Source organism: Anas platyrhynchos, chromosome 3, assembly GCF_047663525.1.
Source record: "Anas platyrhynchos isolate ZD024472 breed Pekin duck chromosome 3, IASCAAS_PekinDuck_T2T, whole genome shotgun sequence".
Classification (NCBI taxonomy): Eukaryota; Metazoa; Chordata; class Aves; order Anseriformes; family Anatidae; genus Anas; species Anas platyrhynchos.
The window spans coordinates 11593822-11619964 of NC_092589.1; the positions used below are offsets into that span (position 1 = coordinate 11593822).

At 40.0% G+C, this 26143-nt stretch overlaps 1 protein-coding gene and 1 long non-coding RNA gene across 3 annotated transcripts in view; both read right to left on the reverse strand.

Moving 5' to 3' along the window:
• PLEK (pleckstrin) overlaps nucleotides 1-14009 on the reverse strand; it is a 47107-nt gene extending 33098 nt beyond the window's left edge. Inside the window, exon 1 of one of the 2 annotated variants that reach the window (XM_005025164.6) lies at nucleotides 13825-14009. The gene's annotated coding sequence lies outside the window, so the exon portion shown is untranslated. The remainder of the gene's footprint in view (nucleotides 1-13824) is intronic. The other variant, XM_072035301.1, reaches the window with a different exon arrangement.
• A 4946-nt stretch (nucleotides 14010-18955) lies between these two features.
• LOC106018854 (uncharacterized) lies at nucleotides 18956-26016 on the reverse strand. Its single transcript, XR_011807970.1, has 5 exons — nucleotides 24295-26016; nucleotides 22486-22597; nucleotides 21158-21226; nucleotides 20753-20882; nucleotides 18956-19432 (listed from the first exon to the last, which is right to left on the reverse strand). It is a non-coding gene; the product is annotated as an uncharacterized lncRNA (long non-coding RNA).
• Between the last annotated feature and the right edge of the window lie 127 nt (nucleotides 26017-26143).

Genomic DNA, 26143 nt, shown 5'->3' on the forward strand with positions numbered 1-26143 from the left:
ATCTTTTTCTGAGGTTTGAAATAAGTGCCGTGGCTTTCAGAATTCAAAACATTGCCCTGGAAGTATGCCAACCCTGAAGCACGAAGCAGTAGTGTAACGAGTCTTAGAGCATTGATGCTTTCCCTTATTTCGACAAAGCTCACAAGCAGTGACTGGGAAGTTTGTGCCAGGCAGCTAATCCTAGTCTCGAGCTAGGGAAGATGGCCACTCCTGCCCACAGGATGCATGCTGCATGCTTGGCAGCTTTCACCAGCGTTCTTTGGACTGCTTCTTCTTCTTCTCTTCCTGAGGCCAGCAGCTAAGGCTTCAAATCCCCGTGAGACCTGGCTTTTGGCCTCAGGAAGGCAAGGCTGTACCAACACAGAAAGAACCACGCCTACTCTCTCCGCATTGCCTTCTCTGTACCTACCCCAAATTTTTTGATTATTTCTCTCAGTGATGGACACAGATTATTTCTGTTCATTCACAAAGAATAATCCCATGAATGATGTCAGTGACCTTATAGGTTACATATAACCTTCTCTGCCTCTTCATGGCAAAGAAATTCACAGAACATATTCCAGCTGTAGAATAGGAAGAAAATGTCCAGCTACCAGAAAAATAAAGGGAAGCTAGACTACAGAAAGCACTGCTGATGGTGGAAGTCCTGTAGCACCTGCCATTACAGTGCTGGAGAGCTCAGACAGCTACATACCACAGCGCTCTCACACTCCCTGACCTCCTCTGTATAATAAGATACACTCAAGTGAGGAGCTGGAAACTTCTGCAACTTCTCCTGCTGCACTTTGTTTCTCCCCCACTGAAAACAAACACTGCTACTGCCCTTATCCCAAATAGTAAGGAACAACCCAGTGCCCCCACTGGGTAAATTCTGCAGCCTCTGAACCATTCAGAAAGAAGCAATAACAAGCTATCAGATGATGGTAAAGAAGACAGCACAAGTAAGAACTGTGTGACTGTGCTGGAGGTGAGATGGACCTTCTGCCAATTCTCCCCACAGTAACTGCAAGGTCAGGTGCCATTCTGCTGTCAGGAAGGGACTGTGACAATGCCTGTGATAATACCTACGTTAAACTGTGGCATAAAGGGACGAGATGTTCTCAGAAGCTGGAAACAAAACATTATGAGTTTAATTTGAACCCCAGAGGGCTTTGTCTGCAGAGAAATGGCAGTATGATTCTACAATATCAGAACATACACTATTTTGACTCTGATGGCAATCTTCCAGTCAGTCTATGTTGCTAGGTCAATCAAGTAACCTAAGGTACTTCCAAATTCCAGGGTCTTTTTGTAGAGAACAAGCCTTGGCCAATCCTATGTCCAGTTGGTGGGGTTTGTTTGTTGTTGTTGTGTCCCCTTTTCTAATGATCTGTATGATTTTTACTTCTAGCTTCAGAGACATCTCTCTGCCTAAACACTACATGATAAGCAAGCTGAGAAAATAATGCAAAGAGTACCACTGTGTGAAAACAAAACTGCAGTCGTCCCAGTTCTGTATAGCCACTATGCGCCTGCACTGCAAAGATTTAATGGCACTAAAATGAAGAAATGGCTTCATGAGTCTGTCAGTTATGGTGCAGACTGAACCATGTTCAAGAGGCTGGCTATGTTTTGTCTCTCAGCACAATGCAACAGTCATATGTAAGTATTTATTTTCAAAGGCACAACGCTTACACTCAACTTTGCTACTCTTGAGGCAGATGGTTAAGAAGCCAAGAAAAGGTGCCAAATTCACTCCAGGTACAGAGCTCCCCATAAGGAACGGAGTTAACACAAGGGAAAAATTTGTCCCAATAGGCTAAAATGTGGATTAATACTGGCCTTGCTTAAAATAGAACTGTAAGAACTCAGACCTAACCATCTTAATACAAATGAAATACAATCCATTGAGGAAATAGTTCCAAGGGGGTTGTTTTAAATACCATGAAAAGATTTCCTCTACAGATCATTTGCCCTATCTTATAAAATCTTTATTTTCCCCTAGGGATCAACGAACACTTTGTGCTTGCATTCTGGCACAAAAATCAGTTACATAATGACCTAGCAGAGCTGCAAAACTACTTCTTGCAGGTTTTGTTTTGTTTTGTTTTTTAATGAAAACCACTATCAATTCTTACTTGCTTTAAAAATAAAATCTTATAAGTAAAAATGAACCAAGTGTCTTTTTCCACGAACTTCCCATAAAAATGAGAAGTTAAGAAAAATAACTTTGAGAACTTTCATTAAGCTTGCCAGCTGAGCCCTACGATGCCAGAAACAGAGGCACTCAGGCACAAATAAGCCAGCAAAGGAGGAGCACTGGAATATGCTTAGCTCCAGGACTGACATACGATCTGAACAGCACAGCAAAGAGCGAGTATTAGCCCCCCATCAGTCCTCCTGTGGCTTTCAGTCTGAAAAAACACATGTAGGATGGGTACGTACACATTCTTGCCATGCACTCCATTGCACAAATCCATGTGTGATCGTGCCTTGTCTTAGAAATCAGCTTCTGTCCAGATGTCCAAAGGGAAAACAGTGGAGGGACATGAACTTGGAGTCATGATACTACAGAAACAGAGAGAGAGAGAGAGAGAGAGAGAGAGACTCAGAGCACAAAGACACTGAGATGTTGCTTCTAGTAAACTCCCAGACAGTTGGGGCACACTCACAAGGAGGCTTTGTATAAAAATATAACAATGTACGAGAACCAGAAGAAAATTCTTTTGGTAGTCTCTATCTCAGTCACCTCCTATACTCTTTCCAGATTCTGCTAGGACTGCAGCTAACCTCAGAAATCTACAGAATTCCCCATATCAATCACTTTTTAAAAAAAAAAAAAAAAAAAAAGAATCAACCACTGATTTCTTGTCAATCTGAGTAACTTCTCCCATCTCACCACAGTGTTCTCTAGGCAGTCAGTAGTTGCTAGTAAATACTGTCATAATTTACTCACCTCCCTCTAATGTTCTGTCTGTCTTTTATCTGTAAGGGGGACAGAGAGAAGGGAGGGAAAGGGGAGAGAAAGGAAACAGGGAGAGAAGGCTATCTTCTCTTGCCGTTTGCTGTTCAATCTATTACTCATATTTGCCTTGAAGGCTCTGCAGAAAGGAGCTATTTATGAAACTTGTAAGGTCCCCAGTCATTCAGTGGCTTGTACTAGAATAATCTGGAGGGGTGGGTGAAGAAGCACTATATTCATTTTGGGTTGGGCAAGGGAGCCCTTGTACATCCCCCACAGAGGCATGTAAGGGCATAGCAATGAGTGCATCAACAAGCACCCTGTGGGGCAGCACCACTCAGCGATACCGGGAAGTACGCAGAGCACGAGTGTCATGTGAGGCTGGCACTGTGCAGACGGGCTGGGTGCTGTGCTCCAGCTTTCTGCCACTTTCTGCTCTGGTTCATGCAGCCCCGCTGAAGCCTTTGAGCTTCCCGTGAGGCACAGCTACAACCAAGAGAAGAAGCAGCTAAGGAAACTGGGGAGCGTGTAAAACTCCTGGGTCAGGGTACAACTCCTGTGGCGTGGCTGAACCCAAATTCAACACCAGGGTAAAGTCTGGACGTGCTCCCTTCCTCCAGCTCCTGCAGCCTGTTTTCCCACAAAAAGGGAAAACAGTTGTGTGTACAAGACCGAGGGACTTGCTATAAGGAAGTCTGGAAAGAACACAACATTCATCTGTATTACATCATGGCCTGTCTTACCTCTTTGCAACTACCTCATCCAGCTTTATTCTCATCAGAACACCAAAACCTAGACATTTGCCATGTTACCACCACAGCCTTCTTCCCTGCTGTGATGATTCTCCAGAACAGACTATGAAGAGAATAACCTTGTACTGGAGAAAAGCCACAGATTCTCCCTGGTTAGCTCCCACTACCTGTTTTTACATCTCTGGCTCCAAATAAAGGACAAATCTAAACTATTTCGCAGCCCACCTTCTGACAAATACTTCACACAACCTACACTTGGCTGTGAACAATCTAGAAACTGGAGTCCTAAAATCAAAGTGGCTAGTCCTGCAGAAGGCATTGTACAGAGGGTAGCAGCCTAAGTCTTTGACATTACAACATGAGCGGAATTCTTCCCACCTTCGTTAGATCCCAGGATGAGGCTTAGGTTATGGCTTCTAATGGTCCTGACAGTGAGAATTCCTGTAACCCCACCAGGATCCACACTGTTACGCTCTTGTAACATGAGACACCAACGTTGTCTAAGCAGGGCAACCTCTTCTGGCCATTGATGTCAACTAAAGCAAGTCCAAGGATCACAGAAACACCTTTTTACATCACTCTCCCTACAGAAACGAAGTGGAGGCAATGTGAGGTAGCCCAGGATAATTCGGAGACTAATCACCATCACTATTCTCATTTGCTCGTTCTGAAGACTATATTCATTTTCTTTTATTTTTTAACTTAATTTATTCAAGCTACAAACCTTGAACACATGGACAAACAGAGCAAATACTTAAATAGCCACCTGATTTTCTCTTTTTCCATACACTCCAGTTTTCACCTGGAGAGAAAAATGACAAGAACTTACATACTGATGTGCAGGTCACACACAAGCACAGGTGAAGAAGTGTTTTGATGTGCTGAACATTAGCCCTAATTCTGAACATGTTTACAAATTAAGGGCCAAAAAACAAGCTAATGACAAGTTCAAGTGTCTTGCTGGAAAGGAAACCTTTCTCCATTATGCACTCTTTACAAGCTCCACGCAAACACCTCCCACTCTACGAGATTCAAGCTTGTTTTACTGAACATTTTACTTGACACAAGAGAGCCAGGAGAAAAAAAGCTGGAATCAGTTTTAGCCAATTTCCTTTTTTTTTTTTTTTTTTTTACCTGCTGGGCTTTTAACACAAATCATAGACATGAAGAATTAAGTGACGCAATGGAAGCTGTGAAAAAAGCAAGCTGACTATCATATCTCAGGCCAGTTATGAGCTACCTGCTGTGTAGCCCCTTTGATGCAGAATTCCTGGAGGATGGACAAGGTTTTATTGCAATCTACATCAAGCAGTCCAAGCCAACGCTTTAAGTAATCAATGTAAAATAGCAGAACGTTTCCCTGTAACATTGTTTCATCCACAATATACACATTTTCAAACAAGACTTCATTTGGTGTGAGCAGTTGCAAATTATTAGTCATTACAGCTAAGAATAAACTCCCAGCTCTGGTTATGCTTTCTCCCCTGTATTTTTAATCATTATTTCAAATCCCACAGCTCTAGTAAAAGAAAATTAACTGCTGAGGATTTAGGGATTTGAATCAGTGTTCTTCCAGCTCACAGTTGCTTTACAGAAATCAGTGCCATGTGAATACTAAAAACATAGCAAAAAAATTTTTTGACTTTACTTTTGTTCTCAGTAATATATCAGAATAAATTGTGGAACTTATGCAATCTAATTTCTTGTCCGTCTCATGTGGATTCTCTTGTGTTTTAATTTTATGGTTTGACTCATACTGCAGCCCTTCTGGCATCTTCTGGCATCATGGATAAATGTTTCAACCACTGTACTGTCTTCAGAGAAGTAACTTCATAAAACTCGAAGCAACTCAGTGTGGTATCTCAGCCTTTCTTTCCATTTTCATGAAAAACATTGAATGTTGTGAGTGGAGGGCTGCGGAGGAGGAAGAGCAGGACAAAGTGTTCTCAACACAAGCTTCAGTTTAAGAAGCCAGGCGAGAATTGCCAGAGGAAAAAAGCAGCAATACAAAAAATACAGCAGGATACCGCTAGATGGTGGTACTAAGAGGAAGTATCTACCACGATGGAACTCCAAGAACGCAGGAATTGTCTGTAAGGTGTAAGGCACATCAAAAATCTCCTAATCCCACTCCTGACTGCATCGACCACCTCCCCACCCACTCAAACACCCTGTGATCCTGCAGGAGCTAATACAAGCACCTACGTGCAGAAGGAGCATCCCTTTGCTACTGCTGAGTGTCTTTGGATTCAAATGGACACCTGAGGAGCAGCAGTGCTCCGTGATACAGCCGTGGATCACATCTGGATGGAGGTCCAGCGAGCTCACGCAGTACTGAGCCTCGTCCCTGGCACTTCTCCCAGCACCCCTCATTACCCTGATTTTAGCCTTCCTCGTGTACAGCCTCACGAGGAGTTTCTGCTTTCCTGCAAGTTCAGGCACATGCATTTCTTGACAAGCGTGACCACAGGGACTACTCATCCAATTACTCATCATTCACAGTTCTTATAAAGGAGGATACTAGTTTCTTACAAGAGCTACTATCCCCCACTGCACAGGTAACTCCAAACTGTCTCAAAACGAGCAGATGCACCAGAAATTTCTACAGACAGGACCAAACCTCACTTCACCATTACATGTTAAAAAAAAAAAACAAAAAAAACAAAAAAACAAAACATGTCAGAAGCCTGTGATGTCCTAAAAGCTACGTACCATGAGCTGCAACCCAGCAATCTTTGAACAAAATCCTAATTCATCATTTTGCTGGTCAGCAGGCTCCCAATACCCAATCTCAGGACAGCAGCCTTTTTTTTTGCAGTGGATCAGCACTCTGCTGTCTCAGTCATCTACCTGCCAATGAAACAGAGATGATAAATGTAAACCTCCACTGCAATGCTAAATGATCTGTCGCTCCCCACCCCCTCCAAAGTGCTTCATTCTCAGGGGAATAACATTAGCATTTATGGAAGCAAATGCCTCAGGGTTTTGCTAATGAGTTAGAACCTTCTGCCTTTGGATCACAGGCATGAATCCTACTCATCTCAAAGGTAAAATACTGGGTCTAACAGAAATTTGATATCAAGATGAATTCTAGTTCCAGCTCCTCCATCACAAGTTCATCTTTATGCTTGCTGCGCAGCTGTATTTCGTAAGTCAGATAGGGCTTGGAGCTCAGAGTCTTCTACCAAGGACTCACAATTGCAGCAAGAACCAAAATCTCTTTGGTACAGATTTTTGGGATACACAGAACAGATTATCTCACTTAGGAAAGGGAAAAATAAAAAGAACTTAAAACCCACAAAACACAAGTTCTGTGAACTGGAATTCACAGATGTTTCAGAAATACTGAGGTTTTTGTATGCATGTAAAATATAAATTTGTATTTATACATAAAATTTGATATAAGCATTACTGCTTTAACACTAAAGATTCCACTGTGGCTGCAAGATGTCATTTAAAGTATTCAGATCTGCCTACACGCAACCAGCTATAACTGATAAACATTTTTAGAAAGAAGCTCACACAAAACTTGAAGGACTTGCTTTGGGGAAAAAAGTAAGAGGGAACGGGATTCTGAATTCCAGCATCTGCAAACACCTACAGAGATTGTGCCCCTTTTATTTCGCCCTGATAATTTAAAATCACGGCATGAGGCCGTAACGCTGCTCCCAGTCAGTGCAGAGGTTCCTCTCTTCCACAGGAGGGAGCTTCTCTCTTGCAAAGATGACGAGCTCTTTTGCAGTTCTCATTTTGGAAATGTGTAGGAGCTCTAAACAGCTCTGGAGGGCCCCACGCCTGACAGCTTCCACGCAGGATTAGCAAAGCAGATTCAAAAGAAAAAAAAAAAAAAAAAAGGAAAAAAAAAAAAAAAAACACTAAAAAACACAGAAAACCAAAGATCAAGCATTTCTGAGCTAAACCCTTTCTTGGATCCCTGTGTTATGTCACACTATTAGCACTCCCCATCACCCTCTCCCTAATACAGAAAAAGCAGAGAATGTATAGGGCAGAAAAACCTGAGAATTTCAAGTCCAGCAGCATCATTTATGTCCAGACAAATGACTCAAGCTTGACACACAACAACTGAAGCTATCAGCTGACCAGACAGTGCACTTTAGGAGGAACAATAAGTCCCAGTAATTCAGAGAACATTGCATCTTCAGAAGACATTTGGCCTAATAACTGAAATTTCTGAACCAAATTTGAAAATATTTTTTAAAGGAAACAAGCAAAAAAAGTGGAAATCCACTTACTAATCCACCCTCAAGTGACATTCAGATTTCACTAGAGTTAACCTCAAAGGCAGTTTTTCTCTAGATAAATGGCTCACTTCCACTGCTCCGAATTGTCTCTCACTTGATTTGGAGCTCTGAGCTGCAGTTTCTATCAAGGTAGCACTGTGCTATCATCGGGTTTCACAGTTGCTGCTTCCACTACTGTTTCCTTAGCGAAAAAGAAAAAAAAAATCACGAAAATCACAGGTGACAAGCCAAAAGGGAGCAATGCTTAAGCTGTGCTGATCTCATCATCTAGTAGCTAGAGAATTTCATATTCCCTGCTGTCTAAGTTACAGAACTGTGGGTATATCCTCCTCCTCTTGTGTATAGCTAATTCCCACTGTCAGCAGTGGGAATAACATAAGCACACCGAGGGGACAATGAGCCCTTGAGGCCCGTTGCAGTACTAATTTCAAAATATCAGAGTAAACATATTTTGCTTGAGATAGGCAATAAGCCTGGGCACCAGCTTCTGTGTTTAAGAATGCATCATGAGGCTGTGCACTCGGATCACGTTATAAACTAGAGATAACCTAGTCACCTAGCTCCCAGTTTTGTATGTGTTTGAAGAAACAGTTCTGCCATGAATAACTGACTGCTATTTATACAGTTCTATATATACAGATCTATACGCACAGATCTAATCACAGATCAAAGCACCGTGAAGCCAAATGCGGTGGGAAGGATTAGGTGAAATACATCTTCTGCTCCAAAGGTCTCACCATCTTGATTTATGACTAGGCACACAAAAAATAGCACCTGCTGCTCACAACTCTCTCCTCCAGGCACGTAAAGTAATAACACCCCCAAATATTGCAGGTCTTCACTGCCTCCAGTACTTGCTATTACTTCAAAACCAACTATGCTATGACCATGGGTGCTGGGTTTTGGCTCATGCATAAACAACACCAGCAAAGACAGATTCAGCCACAGGCAGCAGTCAACTAAACAGAAGGTTAGGTGTTAACTCAGAAAACAGTTCTGGTTTGATAACCTAATGTTGATCGTACTTCTTTATCAAAGCCCTATCTAACATTTCTCGAAAAAATACATCCAATCTGCAGACCCCCAGATCACACACACTATGCTCAGGGTAATTTTTAAGAACAAAACTTTCCCTGCTCACAGGTGATTAACCCTGCAAAATTATCATGCTATATGGTGAAAGTAAATTGCTAACAGATTATTAATAATGAAACAACACAGGCTAGAGAGCATAGTTTGAGAAAAGACTGTGAGTCCCAGCACAAGCTAACGCAATCAAAGAGAGTCTTGTTTGTATAACACTTAATAAGTCCCAGAGGGAAAAGGGACAGCTGTGTAAAGCTACTCTGGTTGTCCAATTTTTTTTCCACCATAATTACTTGTTACTGATGTTTCGTAAAATCAATTGTCCAGAGAACCTCCTGAAAGTTCAGTGTGAATATTGATAAAGCCTGAACATAGAAACCAAGTAAAAAAGCATCCTCAGCAGTACATTTTGGAACACAGACATGATCGTAGAAGGGTAATTCTTTTCTTTACATCAAGTAAAAATCTTTACTGAGGAACATTGCATTTTCAGCATTCATTTGACACATCTTGAATATGAGAACTTAAAGTGAACCTGACATCAAATTGCTCAGCAGGACCTGCAGCTTACAAAGACAGCATCCATATTTTCACCCGTTCATGATTCCTGTTTTTTTTCCCCTCCACATTTTAAAGAGAAATGATGGATCTTTTAAAGGTCCTGAGAAGAATCATTCTCTTACAACTTGAAACTGCAACTGAGAAACACAAAACACTGGTGTAGATTTTACTCTAAGATAAACAGGCAAATGACAGAGTACAAGGTGGGCAATTACAACTTGAGCCTAGTAAACAGGACTTACTTGGGTTAACTCCAGTATTAGTAATCACTCTTAAAGTGATCCAAAATGTTTTGGCCAAAGCTAGATATTTAGATATATAGCCTGAATTTCAGAGTTGCTAAGCACCCATCTGTTTTAGTTGACTTGAAAGAAAAAGGGACATGAGGAGATGTAAGAATCAGAGGAGTCCCAGTTCCAAAAAGGGAGCAGTTGTCCCTTGTTATTTGAACTGTTTCCCAATATTAAAGATATCTGAAAAAAATGAGCTATTTTTCAAATAAAGTTTAGCAAAACACATGCCAACTGAAACCTTTTCATTTTCAAGTATAGTTAGCAGAAATGAAATACTTTAAAAAGTTAACCAAAATATTGATTGCTTAACTTGTTTGATCAAGCAGTTGGACATTCTTATAACAGATTATTTTTTTTTTTACAAAAACTGTTTTGGTCTAAAGAACTATTTCTCTCGAAGAAGCATTTTGTAATTAGGATTGTACTTTAAATAATAGTGTAGACTTATCTCTGTATCATTCTTGTAAAATTAACATGGTTCATAGGCATTAGACTGATAAACATCAAGAGCATGAAGAGAAATACTTTTTTCCCTTCTAAGTATTGCTTTCTAACAAGACGAAAGGTTAAAATAACCATTTGGCCCTCTAAGGTTCTCATGGCCCTCAACCCGTTCCCTCATTACAAATTAGCAAAAACAAATGGCAGAGTACGGTCCCTGTAAGGTACATATCTACTAAACTCTGAACAATAATGACAACCAGATCTTTTATCCCAATATGGTTCCTTTTTGTGCTACTCCTGCATAGGAGGCATACCGCAATTTTAATTAAAGCAAAGGGACGTGACTGGAGAATCCAACTGCAGTCTCCAGAGGGCATGATTTAACTCCTGCCTTGCACTCTAAGTGCTGAAAGCAAGCACGGTGAAACAGAATGGTGATCAAGGCTTTCCTGCTCCAGTTTCTGCACAAATCACAGCTCCCAGGACTTAGACTGGTGTCCGATTGTGAAACTTGAACTTGGGCAACTACAGTGCCTGCCACCCAGGAGCAGCAAAGTGCATGAATTTGGGAGCTCATGTATAGAACACGAAATACTCACATGATGCTTGGACATCACCATAACATGTATGAAGCTTTACAGAAGGCATTCGATCCTATTACATTTTTTTACGATCCAGAACAGCTTTATTGAACGTATTTGTTCTGCCTGGTGAAAGAAAGCATATGCAACATTCTCTGTAATGAGCTGCCATTTCTAAATAATTTGCATCTGTGAAGCATCAATGGAGACAAAAGTGTTCTTACTTTCCATACATTGAACACAACAATTAAATAAGAGCAGGAGCCTGCAAAAGTGTCTGCATTAAAGTATAAGCATAGGGAAACAAACATTAAAAATTTCCCCAAAGATGCTGATATTTAAGATATTTAATAAGCACATGGGAATCTTTCCTGAGATTTGAAACGTATTAAAACAGAAGAACCAAAATTGATTCCTTTTTAGTAGTTTAGTCCTTCCCTGATACACATGAGGACCAGAGTTACTAAAACAGCTTTAACCTTGTCTAACCTTCCTATACTGGAAAATAATACTAAAAAATAGATAAGTGAAAGTAATTTGCTGTGGAAGAAAGGGCTCAGTCCAGTTGTGATAAATGGTTTCAGACTCTGTTGGGTTCACTGGGATTTGACAGTACATAAACCATACTGAGTCAAGCCAGAAATCCTATTATATCTGCAAATCTACTATAGTTTTGTGAGCTTTTACATGTTTATTTGCAACACATCAAAAAGCTGGCACAATAATCCCCCACAAATACCAGTTCTCTCAACTTTTCAGGAACTAAAAACTGGAAAAAAAAAGTCTGTCCACAGTACAGGAAACAAAGAAGTTTGGTTTCCCCATACACTAATAGTCCATACTTGGTTGACGTCATTACAATGTTGAGATCTCCAGTTGGAGATTTTCTTACAAGGGGGACATTAAGGTCTTGCTTCTCTTTATTTTTTTTGCTGTCTAATGAAAACTAGGTTTACATCATTCTTCCCCTAACTGGGGATAATAATAATAATAAAACATCTCCTCTGCTCTGCAGCCTGTTTTCACACAGTTGTTTAGAACTTAGTATTTTGGAGAATTTTATCTCCCAAAAAACTGTTTATCAAATGCAGCTGAAATTGACTAACACGTTCAGGTGTATTAGAAGGGCATACACACCATCATCGCGTACACCTCGTTCATTAGAGTCAGCTAAAAAAGGCTTCTCAAAATGTCAGTGGCAGTGATATTCCTTCTCTGCCTTTTTTGTTTGTTTCCTTTTTTTTTTTTCCTCTTTTAGATACATCTTGGCTGTAATTAATGCCAGTAACTATTCGAGTTTTATCTATAAAACTTTAACCAAAAAGGAGTGTGTGGGTGTGGATGTCTAATCCACAGCAGTTATTATAGTCATAATGTAAGCTCCACTGCAGCTCACTGCTAACATACCCTAACCCTCATCTGGGAGAAAGACATTTAGCCTTTGCATCTATTCCCTGGAAGAGTAACAGGAACTCAAATGTTCCAACAACAGCATTCTTTTCATCAGTGGTGCCAGAAATTTAAAGTGCAGAGATCTTCTAGGAGGCTACCAGATCACTCAATCTGGCTATGAGATGAAAACCTTGCACAGTTCTAACACCACATATGGAGAGCTGTGGACTCCTGTTTTCTTATATCTGTGTTCTCTTTTAAACAGTACTCAAAACATGCACAAAATGTTTTTATTAGAGCCGCAGTCAAGGACACATCAGCTATAATGAAGCAGTAAAATTTAACTGCTGCCAACAACATTCTGCTTTGGTCTACAGTCAGTTGAGTTTCTGCCCAACATCCACTAGCTATCAGGCTCCCATAGAGTGACACTAAGCTGCTTTGTCAAGAGTCTTAAAGTTTATTTTGCTTTTACTGCAACTCTTCACTATGCAGTTGCGCAGTAGTAAACATGACCTTAAGTTAGAGTGGAAGTTTGGCAACAACGTGATTGCAAATGTAATCTACAACAGCCACAGAAGTTAACCAAGCCAAAAGCAGAGTTACAGCTCTTAAAAACTCAGACTATAAATGGCTATACAAGATCACATTTCACACTGTGGTTTGCTAGCATGATTAACTGTAGTGCTGTGTTACACCTGCAAATCATTTATCTTTTTGCAGATACTGCACAAGTCACTTAGATAGTCTAATACCTGACTGTCCTCAAATCAGCCAGCAGCGCACGAAGAGCAATAAATCAGCAGTAGCCCTTGAAACATACATTGTTAAGCGAGTGTGCAACTTTCCACGGGATCAGGACCTTGGATGGTGAAGTGAGCTGAAGTGTGCGGAGAAATAAAATGGCAGCATGATTTCTAAGGCTCCAAATGAAGGCCTGGTTAATGTAGCAAATAAAAAATAAAAGCCCTCACCAAGTTTCTAGGATAAATATGTTTTAAAAGCTTGGTCTGTAAAGTTCTGTTCAATACAGTGTAGTTCTAAAACATATTCAACCACAATGTTTTATAAGGCAGAGTGGCAAAAAAAAAATAATACACCTGAGATTTATTTACAAATAAGCTACAGAAATAACTAGACACTACCTCTGTTGCTGTTACCAAGAAAGCTACAGTGAAAAGATGAGGCTTTCCTCAAAACAATTGTTTAGGTGCAGATATAAAGATAAAAAAGAAAATGAAGTTGATTGTAGCAGAACAGAATCTACCTCCTGAAGCAAACATCCTGTTAAAATTGTGCGGCCACTTTTCAAAGATTACCAGAAGACAAGTCAGCATGTGAGATGTTGAATTTCCATCCCTTTAACATTTTCCTTTCTCAAGGCACCGGTTCAATATAGGCAGAAGATATGCTTGGCTCAGGAACGTGTTGCTGAAGTCACAAAAACACTTCAAAACGAATAGGGGTTAGATCACTTCCTCACTCCGACTAACCGAACTCCCAAGCCAATACCTGTTTTCCAATGATTTCAGCTACGTCGTCATCAGGCCCCAAACAAGCAGCTCTAGCAGCAGCTTCATAATCAGCTTAACTCGTAGCTGTCAGGGAAAGACACCGTCTCTCCCCACACTTCTCACAATTGTTTGCTCTTGTCCCTTCCCGCTGCCTCACAAGTGCTCAGGCAACCGTGTGGCCAGCCAGAGCAGAAAGCTGGTTCGGCACGCGCTGATTTTTGGAGAGGTTATTTTGCAGTCCCGTTAGCTGCCTGATCCCACCACTTTTGCAGCCACAGGAGTACAAACACTGGCACGAGGAAGAGGTCAAGAATGCATAGCAGGAACTAGCTGTGCCTCAACCAGCTGAGGAACTGCACTTTCATACAGAAGTTCAGGCCTTGGCTCACGACAGTATTTGCAACCCTGCTCAGTAAAGCACACTGACTTGAGGCCTCAGTTACTATGGTGATGAGCATGGAATAAATGTTTATGTATAATTAGATAAATCCTCCCTTCAAGAAACTAGTTGTCCTTCTCACAGGCAGCTATTCATATTTCTTTTCTTTTTTTTTTTTTTAAACAAAGCAGATGTAAAAAGAAAATGTATTAACATTTTAAAGCTTAATGATCACTATTAGGCATTAGTAAATTAATAATTTAAACCTACAGCAAGAATTAACAAAAAGCACATGAAAAAATGGGGAAAGAGAATCCCAGCTCTTCTGAAAACTGCCTAACTCCCCAGAGAGGAAGATAATGCTTGGTTTTATGTGTTTTCTCACTTATGAAAAACGGGAATGATTACAGAAAACTTTATTTCATTGTTTAACAGAACTTAAGCCGTAACTCTTATTTGAATCAAAAATGAATGAGCCGTTTACTTCTGTGCAACCACTAAATTAATCACCCCTACTTGCAAAACAGAAGCAAAGTTTCCCAACTCTCAGATTATTGTAAAAGCAGTAAGCTGATATACAAATCGATCTAGTTAAAATACTTAGCTCCTAAACTCATGAGTATCTTTCCTTTTCAAAGGCTTATGAATCAGTAATTACAGCAGAACTATTTGCCACAGAGATGAATGCTCTACCTTGGGTTTGGGGAAGTGCTTTGCCACATTTATGTATAACTGACTTTTTTTTTTTCATTCAGAAAATCCAATCCTAAAATCTGATCATTAGTTATATTCTCTGGTATCTAAAATTGCTTTAAACTTACGGAATACTAAATTCAGAGCAGACAAGATGGCTTCCTAGGACTAGCGACTATAAAAACTAATGACAAAATTTAACCGAACCCTGAATTCCTCCCTGAAGAAAAACAAATGATTGGCAAAACGCAGTAGAAATGTTGCCAGCTGATGAGCTGCCTCATTCTTTCCACTATGATGCCATCTGTTGCCAGCTCTTCCCTGTCCATTTGCACTGAACTCCCTCTGAATCTCAGCCTGACCCAGATCCAACACTGGTGTCAGAAGTCTGAGAATAAAATCCAGCTTTACCCACCCAATGGATGTTAATAACCACAGCTGTGGTTGGAGGTGGGGCTTTGGTGACAGTGGGCAAGTAAAGAGGCTTCTGCTCCCAGCCACATATTATCACTCTTCGCTTTCACTGATTTTTTTGTCCATTCTCCCCAGTCCACCAAAAGAACTTCATATGCTTTCACTCCCCAACATGACTGTCAAAGTAACTTCAGACAAACTTCAGCTACACAGAGTAAGCTAACACAGATAATATCTTAAGAACTGAGTTAGGAAGCAGCCACATGCAAGTTCATGCAAATAGATCGTATCGGGGAAACTTTCAGTAAGAGGGGCAGCAATGACAACTTGCATATACTCTTCTTTTCCTGAAGCCCAGCAGGAGCCTGGCATCTATCTGCATATTATAACCTCATAGTAAAGAATAATGAGATCTTAACGAAGGCATTGAGTAACATTTCAGCCTTCGTATTTAGGCTGTAAATTCCTCCAAGGCAAAGACTTTCCTCTCTGCCTTGCATACATTGTTGATACACAAGAGATAATACAAAGATGTACAGCTGTTCATGAAGAGGCAAAGTAATTTTGACTTGCTCTAAGAATAGGTCAAGCTCCTTCCTCCAGTTTGTATGCAAATTTATTACTGAAGACAATGTGGGTATTTGAGTGAAGAAATTCAGCTTGGAATCTGAATGTCCCTTCAGGGACCACTGGAATCAAAGACAGCCTTCTCAAGCAGCACGGTTTAGCCTCTTTCTGTGCAAAGACTTGTAAGTGACAAATATTTAAATATTTATAGAAGAGATCCTCATATCAATTGAGTAGTGATAGCTACAAGGAGCAGAGTGAAAAGGTCAATAACTAGGCCAAACAATCTCCATTTATCCTTAGAAAACTCGCATTACTGTCAACTCACAAAGCATTCATTGAAGTCTAGAGGATAACCCATAGCAAGGGATCAGACATCCCCGAACACTGATGCTAGAAGCTATCAGTTTTGCTGAGAGCCAGGTAAACTGCTTATTGTACAGATCAGCAGCCTCAAAGGGGGTTTTCTTACTAATGTCTTTGGTATTTTGTGTCTTCGAACTCTTGTGGTACAAAGCTTTAGTGATCCTGTTTGCAGTTAAGCACTGAACAGTAGTTTTAAAAGTTTATCTGAGTATCCTTAAAAAAAAGGGTAGATGTAGGCTTTACGATTAAAAAAAAAATTGTAATTTAAGATTTTTCTACTTTTTAATGTCTGAAATTTTATTAGTGAGCTATTCTGCTTTTTTTTTTTTTTTGAAGATTTTTGCAGATGGAACAAAAATTAACCTAAAACTGTGAAATAATACATTGTGGAAATGTTTTAAGTCAAGAAGAAACCTTAATCACTTTTGGTTTTTTCCACATAAAAGTATTTAGGCTAGACACATCAGGTGATGTTGAATATACCATGGTTGGTACATAATGTATATGACATTAAAATATAAGTAATTATGAATTATACTACGTCAATATTGGTATATATACAAATACACTACGTATTTGTATAAGAATTTCTGAATCTTCCACCTAGTATTGCTATTGCCTTAGCATTGCAGAAGAGCCCATTAAGTTTATGTGCCCACCTAAGATACCTAATGTGTATGGTCACACAGCAAATGAGTGACAAACCTGGTGATAAAAATCCTCTATTTAAACTTGCTGGCATGAACAAAATATTAGTTGAGGTGTTCCTAAAGCGACATTCAGAAAACCATGCATACTAAATAACTTGTCTCAGAATCATAGGGGCAACACTTACCTACCTCACAGAAGTTAAAATGCCTCATTTGTTAATAGCTGTAAGCAAAGAATCACCGTGGTCCTGATCAAGGTTTGGAATACCCAGCTCCACAGGAAACTTTGTGCTCCAGTGCTTGGTAATCCCACAAAACGGAACAGAGTTAACGAGGTGTAAACTAAAGCCTATGCAATTAAGAATGTCTAGAGCTTTTCTGTAGTCTTCATTGCTACAGCATCAGGTAGGAACATATTGCTACAGGATACATTAGGACACACTGTTCTTTACCCACAGATCCCAAGCACTTCACAGGATTTCAGCTCTGACTGCTTTGATGATGGATGGTTTTTTTTACCTTAATACCAAAAGCTTTGCTAGATTTAGACATTCTCTGATTTTTTCTAGCACTTTCAGGGACCTTGATCAGCTAGCAGCATTTCCTCTTTAAAAGACCACGCACAGGGTCACTCAGACTTTCCAGCAACTGGGAAGCAATGAAAGCAGGACAGCTCAGATCTAGGGAAGCCTTTGGTTTTATTTTTAAAACACTGCTTACTCCACACAACTATTTCAAAGGCTGTGACCTCCCAAGATTTGTAACAAACAAACAGTTCTAGGCTATATTCAAAGGTTTCTGAGTGCTGACAACCATTTTATAATGAAAATGGCTTCCCTGGAGAATTCATCTAAAACATGCTCTATTTATTGCACTGAGAACCGCAGTGCTTAGGAAAAAAAAAAAAAGCTACCAGCCCACACAAGAAGGGCTGCAGGTTGTTCAGCAAAGGTGGATTTCCATTTATGTGTCTGAGTGGAAAGTAAAAGAGGAAGCCTCCATACATGCTGGCCAAATTCTGTACCAGATGTACCTGCACCTGCCACACTGTTGATCAAGACCATCCTGGTCAGCAGAGGGACAACAGGGTTCACTCCCAAGAGGATTATATACACTCTCCTCCTACTGCTCCCTCACAGCAGTCCTTTTCTCTTTTCCCCCACACCCCAAGCTAAACCTAGTACACTGCCACTGCATTCAATCAGTAGAAGACTGAGCACGTGTTCCCTAGTATAGAGGCATTAATTAGTCCCTTTCATCCCAGGCTAGGATTACAGTATCCAGACACAGGGAATGAAAGCTGTCAAGTGTTTGCTGCTGAGCTCCTGAAGTATTGCTAGAGTTAGAGAGTTCATATCTAGAAGGGCAAGGCAGTGTTGATGATCTGTATTATTCTTAGCTATATATGTCAAAATCACTACGTAGCGTGCTGCCTCACCGTGCCATGAGGGGTGTTTCTCAGAATTGTTCCTATTTGAAAAAAGGCCAGAACATAAACATTTCCCAGACGTGGCCTACACTTTTAGCTCTGGTGGGTAGCAACAGGAAGGTAGCAAAATACTCCTGTGAACATAAATCAGCCAGAAAACTGCAAATTATGTTGACCAAAAAGCCACTAGAGTGTTGTTTATCCTAGTCCAAAATTGGTGGAGGCCATAAAAGGGAAAGGACACCTGCAATGTCACTAGGAAGGCTCGTCAGAGTGGTGACAGTGTCTCACCCACAGGCTGCTACTACCTCCAGGTCCACCAGAACTGGACACACTGCAGCAAATCTTTGTCCAGTGCAATTGTAGGATAACTCAGAGGTGACATGCTTATTATAACATTAAGCAAGTTTGCCTTTTTCAATACCAAGATTTCCATGCTTTACAGAGCCCTCACAGCACTGGGAAACACAGTTATGTAGTTCAACTACCTGTGCATCGGCTCTTTGTGGTAATTTTACCAGCTACCCCTATATCTACACAAACGGTTATGCAGCAACTTCAGATGAATGGGAAAAGGCATAAAGAAGCTGAAGTTCTTTACCAGATAACTGTCTTTTTCTTTTCTTTTTTTTTTTTTCCAACACAATACTAATGAGATTATACTACTTAGTTATACAAAAAATTATTAGTCTGCACTGTTCTTTTTTGTGCGACATTGCTCTTTTAAACATCCATTTGGTTATAGATACATGTATCTACACCACAAAATACGCTGTTGAGTTTTCCACCAGCTAAAAAGCACTAGAACCACTACTGGTCTTATTCTTCCTAGGTTTTGTTTTTGTCTCTTTTGGTGCTTTTTGGTTCGTTTTTCTTTTTTCAGTGAAACCACATTTTATATTAAGAACTGCTTGGAATATCTTATATATACTGCTCAAACTAGAGACAGCACATTTGAGGAGTTTGTCATCAAGTGGTGAAATTGGTTAGGTTGTGGTTGAATTCCAGTGGTGGGTCTTTACAGCACATAACCTGAAGTTGTTCTCAGTGTGCAAAGCAGGCTGCAAAATACAAAGCACAATCTCCAAACAAAGAGCAGAACTCATCCCTATTGACAGAGGGAAGAAAAAGAGTACTGTATAACTAAGCCACCCAAAATTTCATGGTATTTCCTTAGGAATTTATGCCTATCTTTTGTCTGTAATGGGACAGAAGTAGTGGAGAAAAGTTTGGTATGAAAGCATAATGAAATGCCTTTGACTTCAGAAAGTCCTTCTGGAAAAGGAAAATCTCCATTCTAGCAACTTCTTGTGGGAGAGTTCAGCAACAGCATGACTGATCAGAAACTGACTTTAAATCCACTGAAGTTACAAATCCATTCCACACCAGAGAGTGGATGGTACTTTGCCAAACAGATAGGAGGCAGAATGACTTACAGTGTACCACAGTATAAAGCTGCACCCCACCCCTGGCCAGTGCCCTTTCTCATTAGGCAGTCTTTTGCAACATGGAGGCCCAAAGACTTAAAGCACACAAAATCTTCAGATTAAGAGATTAACAGTGAGACCAGACAAGTTATAATTCCTGAAAGGGATTCTTTACCCTCCCTGCAGAGCAAGAGCTCCCAGCAGCTATAACGACTGTACACAGAACAGCTGCTGTTTCATAACTCCTTCTTCTTCAAGGAAGAGGATGATGCAGGGAAGCTAGATTTTTAATTATTCCTTCAGTGACTGTTCTACACTAAATGCATGGACCAAGTATTCAGCAACTAAATCTATCTCTTCCAGCATCACAGTGAAAGGATGAAAACAAGGATGTTGAAACTCTTTGGATTCAGAACAAACCCTTTGGATTCAGAACCTGCTTTGTAGAAACAGAACAAGCAGACCCCATCCAGTGAGAGAGTAACTTCACTCTTCTACTGAGAGCAGCAGAGCAGGACTGAAATTTCACCCACCACTAAAGAGGGAAAGAGAAACTAAGGAAATTTTCTAGTCCAGTGCTGCAGACACCGTATCTGAAGATTACTGTTATATATATATAAAAAAAAAAAAAATCAACTGACAGACCGGCACAGTTGATAGACCAGGTGCTTTGAACTTTAAGAGCATCTCCAAAACCAGTTTTGCCACATTTAAAGTAGTAAAAATTGTCATAGCTATAAAAAAATAGGTGGTATTCTACATTAGCACCAAATGAGTTCCTCAAGTTCTTAGATGCACTTCTGAATTTCCATGACAAAAAATCGCATCCTGTGCCAGACTTAATTGGCACCCAGGATTAACTTCCTCCCAGTTCTCAAATTGAAGCTACAAACCACACAGGCCTCAATACATGCTACTGAGGAAGTCCCTGCATGGAACTGAGGCACACGATGGAGAATCACACAAGCACAGTGATCAGAAAAAGAGAGAATATTACTTACCACCGTGTGGTCTCATCTCCTCAGCTGATGGGATCTTTAAACATTCATTTACATGAATACATGTGATCATGCTGCATCACATTTTTTCTTGAAAACTCTGGCAACTTCATTTTTCACACAGGTGATGGCACTGCAAATTAAAACAGATTATATGAGCACTGAGAATGTGTGTGGCAATCAAAGTTATAGAAAAACACACGGCTAAGATGGACACAATTTACTGTATGATACTACAGTAATTAATGCAAGTCTTTTATTCTCCCATGATGACAGAAGGAGATAACACACATAGAACTCCATACTACATTAATTTAACTCCCCACAACACAAACTGGTATGCTAAAAGGTGTTCTATGTGACAGTAACATCTACTCTGATTAGTTTTGAAAGAGTCATGTGACTTACTGGTATTTAAATGTTGTCCCCAACTCATTAAGGGATCAACAAGCAAGCAGTTCCCCGGTTTTCTCTCTGCTACAAGAGAAAGAAGGAAATTGAGACATTTGGGCATTGTTTCAGTTCAGTTCACTACTAAATTATCAGTCTGTTTGTTATTTAAGTCATCAGCTTCAGAATTTGTACTGGCCAGAACCTGAATCAGTCAGCCAGTGATACAAAGAGATACAACTTTAATATAATCCAAGTGATTGTTTTCACAATATTGAAGTTATGTTCATTAATAGCTCATTAAAATCCTGTGCATGCCAATCTCTGCTTCCTAATCAGTTAATGCAGGAAGATAAAATCTTCACAGTGCAGACCAATGCATGCACATCCCTAGTAGAATTAAACAAAAGCAACAATCCTTTACACCCATGGGAGACAAGTACATCAGTGAAAGATCAAATGCAGTACTCGTGTTTGCAACATTTACCTCCAGTTGCTGTGAGAAGTCAGCTCACAGTTCTTACTAGAGTTCCCCTGAACAAATGTCCCTACCCACTTCCCCCAAAAAAACAGAACAAAACAAAACAAAAGCAAAAGTCAATTATACCAAGCCCAGCTATAGCTGGATGCCATTGAGAAACCTTATCAACTGTTAAGCAAATAAGATAACCATATTAAATTATTATGCCAAGAGTATAGTCTCCAGAAAAAAAAAAAAGTAAGCTTTTAGTCTCAGCCATCCTTGCAGATTGTTTCCATATATTTGTTCTGCAAAAAGCTATCTGATACAGTGGTATAATCACAAGCAGAGGGGCAAAGATGAAGAAAGCATTTTTTTCCCCAGCTTATCCTAGCCATCAGCACCAATAAGTATAGGAAATCAGAAGATTAATCTTTAAAACCCAGTTACGATTAAAGAAAAAAAAATACACTCAGTGATTTTCAAACTGTGACTTCAACTTCTCATGAGCCATTAATTACCACTAAGAGCTCAAAGGGATACCTAAAGAAATAATCCTACTCTCAGGATATTTAATTCCACAACTCCTTGGGCAGCAGGATGCACAGATCAGAAATATTCACTGTTTTAGTAAGCGCGCATGCTCAAGACAACTTCACATCCAAGGCAGTTCTAGCAATTTGAAATCTACTGTCCTGCAGTGCTGCAAAATGACCCAACAGGTTACCAAAAATCACCCTTATCAACCCACAACTTCCCAAAGATTCCGTGCCTTTCACCTTGCTCCCAGTTTTAAGACAAGTCCCCTTCTTCATTTTCTAGGTAAAGAGAACAGTGTTCCCCTGTGTCCCCAACCCTTTTATTTGGCCATTTTTTTCTACTGTACCTTACTTGATCTGAGAAGTATTATCTTCCTCTCCTCCCAAATCTTGGCAATTTATATACGCTCTCACAAATATGCAAGAAAATAAGGGCAGACTCCTTTTGATTTCTTTCAACTGAAAAGACAGATGTAGGTGTAAGAGAAATACAGCGAGAGAGGTACTTTATCTTTCCATCTATTTGTCAGTTCCAGTCAGTATTATATCTTTAGACTTGCTTATTATTCTACCCATTATTACAAATGGAAGGAGATGAATAAATATGGTGCATCAGTTTTACAGACTTAACAATTCAGGATCTGCAGCACCAGGGCAATTCAAACATGCTGAGAAAGGGTAGCTTTCATTTCTGCCTAAATAGCCTTCCTCTTTTGCTGATAAAATATAGCCCTCCCCCCAACCCCTGGTAGCTAAAAGTACGTTCCCTCGAAGTCAGGTCATAAAAGGTAGCTTCCCTTTTTACCTTCTAGAGCATTAAAGAAGTATAAGAATTTATTTTAAAACAAAACACCACTGGAGCCAGTAAGAACATACAGATGCTTAAAAATGGCATATTTTCAAGCTTTACTGCACTGTCCCAAGAGTTTACCTGCTTTGCTGGGAAAAGCTGCTTATGGCCTTTTAAGGGTCAGGACAGAAGATTATTTAATTAGGTGGCAGCCCTAACCCTGGGTTAGCAGAGAGAAGAATGCTCCATACAAAATATATCCTGTGACATCTACAAGTAACAAATATTTTTATGAAGACCAGCACAAGGCAAGATAAAGGACATGCTCAAATGATCAAAGATACATATATTATTATATTTTTTTCAAAATTAGATAGATGAGGCACCACAAACAGCACTTTAAAAGCATGCTATGAAAAGAACTGCAGCTAGAGTCCACTCACATGAGCAGGGGTATGGAAATTGTTACCCAGCCCAAATTTTCTCCAGGTCAAGCACCATGCAAACCACATCATTACTGTTTACAACACTAAAGAAACTAAATAGGTACCAAGTTAACTTCTTTATTTATCTGAAACTAAAACAGCTTTCCATCCCATGGAAACACATCTTATCCTAGTTTGAATGGTTGTAGTTATTCTGCAAAGGAGCTTTATTAAAAACCAGAAAGTGAGAAAATACAGCATTGCCTGGAACTTACTCTAAAAATACATTTGAATATTGCTATTTGCAAGAATGCATTAATGTTGTCTGCATTTCTGAGTAATAAAGTGTTAAATGCAAGTCACGGCTTTCTACAGATTGTTAGCTACGCTCTAACAAATGCCATCTTGCATTTTTAACATCTTTAAGAAGCCAGATATAAAGGAAAAGTAATTTTGACACGTTGAGACAACAGAAAAAGAAAAAAAAAAGAATTAAAAATTAATTAGCATGTCTTTGTACTGCATCTAGAGGTTCAAAATTACTAGCAACAACCTAACTGCATAGCAAGATAAAAATTATATTTTCATAAGCTCTTGGCTGTCTCTACTCAAAACCTAAAAAGGTAACAATTAAGGTATTGTATTCCTCATTTCTGTTTTAGTCCCATTACTTTATGCAATAAAAATTCTAGTCATTTCCAACTTCAGTTAGCTGATTTTACTCCATACTTGTATGGAGATAAGGCCACACTGACAGAGATGTAAGCAGCAAGGCTGTTTGACATCAGAATTTATTTTTCTTTTGGAGTTCTTAAACTTCTATTATTACTAGTTTTGTCTAGCTTTCCATAAAAGTCTAAGAATTTTTTGTTTTTAGACATCTTAACAACTAGATCTATTTATTTATTTATTTTTCCCAGGAGAATGGTTATCCTACACACCTTTATCTGTCTGAGGAGCGGCAGGAACTTCCCCACCTGGATCAGACCATTTCACACTGTGCAACCTCTCACTGTAGCAAGGCTTAGGTTCTTATCACCAAGGCCTTTTCTCTGGTTTTCCTATTAACTTAAAGCTTACAAGTTATGCACTACTCTTTGTTTTGCTTTCTTTTGGTACAAATTACTTTTTGTTTGATGCCATTTAGTTTCACTCATTGCCATGTTGTTCATTTCCTCATCTTTGTTATGTTTTTCTCTGCAATCTCCCTAGCTTAGTCTTTATTCTTTTATTTATTATTTATTACGCTTCTAGAACAGGCTTTTGTACAGGAGATTCCCTGTTCCTCTTAGTATTTACGCATCAGCATTTTAAGATTATAGGTTTGTCCAGGAACTTTTAAGGTAATGTTTGCTAGCCTTTGACCAGCTCAAACTCTCACAAACACGGCAACAGTGATGAGGCAGTCAGTTCCTTTTCCATAAAGTTAAAGAAAGAGGAAATTACTATTTTAGACTGGGAAGCTCAAGCTCAGCTATGATCCAAATAAATCAGCCTGGTTTTAAACTAATAATCCAGTTTCACCTTTCCCCACAAATAACGTTGCCATTCACCTCAAAGTTGGCAAGATTGATTTGCCTTTCCCTGGCAAGGCATCTAGTTATTGTGAGCCAAATATCAAATGCCTGAAAAACAACATCAACGTGGTACTGAATCTACTCTTTGGCAGTATTAACGCAGTAATATTTTATATGTAATTATTATTTTCACATCACCACTTCATTTGTCACAGTGCTATGCACTGTTATGGTGCTCCAAAATAAACACATTCAACACTGCGAGCCCAGAGAGAAGAGCAAAAGCAGCAATGAGAATGTAAAATCCACCCATCCTTATTTGCTATTTCACATTACCCTTCACAGTGGTTTTTAAAGGCATCCTCTGGCCTACTTGAAACTTCACAATATAGATAGATCATTCCCTGAGGGTCAGCCTTACTTCCACAAGTAGTTACATTGCCCTAAATCTTGCCTCAGAGGTGTTATTAAACCTCTTTTATCTTAGTTTACATTCAACAGCATCAGACATTTTATTTTGTAAATTATCCAGGATACAAAGCCTAACTACTGGTAAGGAAACCACAGATAGATATGTAAACACTTCAGATTTACCTCATCAAAGCACATCTCTGTTAATTTGGTCTAAGTACCTATTAGTGTTACAGAAACACAATTCACTAAAAACCTGTTAAATAAGGAGCACCTCTTGCAACGTTTATGCTAAAACTAGAGGAAGGCAACAGCCAGAACACGAGGAGGCCCCAGTTAGGAAGGCCTACCTGAGGCTATGTCCCTGCCTGGTTTTCCATGGAGAGAAGTACAACGTATTTTAATCTTTAAGCTAGGGCAGTGAGGGCCCTGACAAGGAGTTTTACACAGCAGCTGATGGGGACGAGCCTCCATAGAGGTGTGTGGTGTTGGTACAAAGCACAACTGTGATGCCTTACAGAGCACCTCAGCAGATTGACAAGGCCGCTCCCTGAGCGAGGGGCTCCCTGGAGCACGCTCAAGCCCATCCTGTGGCAACACCCAACCAGCGAGGCTTCCTTACAGTGTGGCAACCTTTCACTTGGACTCCCCACTACCAGCTCTTCCCCCATAATCATTTATGCGTGTGTATATAGGTAACAGATACATTTTATTTTATTTATTTTATTTGCGGGGAGGGGAGAACTCAGCGCAGCGCCTCCCCGCCCTCTCAGCCCGGCCGCCATTTTGTGCTCCCCTCCCGCCGCGGCCGCCATGTCGGCGCCCCGCCCCGTTCCCCGTTCCCCGCTCCCCGGCGCGGTGC